The sequence below is a fragment of the Daktulosphaira vitifoliae genome, unplaced genomic scaffold (assembly GCF_025091365.1).
Source record: "Daktulosphaira vitifoliae isolate Bord-2020 unplaced genomic scaffold, ASM2509136v1 Scaffold_3, whole genome shotgun sequence".
Lineage (NCBI taxonomy): Eukaryota > Metazoa > Arthropoda > Insecta > Hemiptera > Phylloxeridae > Daktulosphaira > Daktulosphaira vitifoliae.
The window spans coordinates 35,660,705-35,661,197 of NW_026099574.1; positions in this window are offsets into that span (position 1 = coordinate 35,660,705).

A 493-nucleotide genomic window follows, 5' to 3' on the forward strand; every position below is an offset into this window, starting at 1 on the left:
TAAGGAACCAGCAGATCAAGTAGCTTTTGGAATAAAACACCAATTTTTTTAAAATTAAACACTATCTAAAGATTTGCATCGAAGCGTTTATTTTTGATAGTGATTTTAATCACTGTCAGATATCATTATACTTGATCCAACTATACCACTGTATATAACTATACAACTGTGCCGCGACCCCCTGTGCTGGGTTTTTTTTAATTTTGACTTTTTGAGATGATACTACTTTAAACGAGTTTTTTTTATTGATTTTAATTTTACAAGAGATCATAATATGCTCTCTCACATTTCTCACATTTTTATTATTATAAAGAAGAAATTATATCAAACGTATTACAAAATTAATTTTTCCAACTTGTAATTCGCAGAATTTGAAAGTGTATTAGGTCTAAAAACAATATTGAATTCCCTGCCTTTTCTATCATAGAAATTAGTATCTATCTTAATATTAACATTTTTTTAGAAATAACGTTTTGTATACAATCAACATATT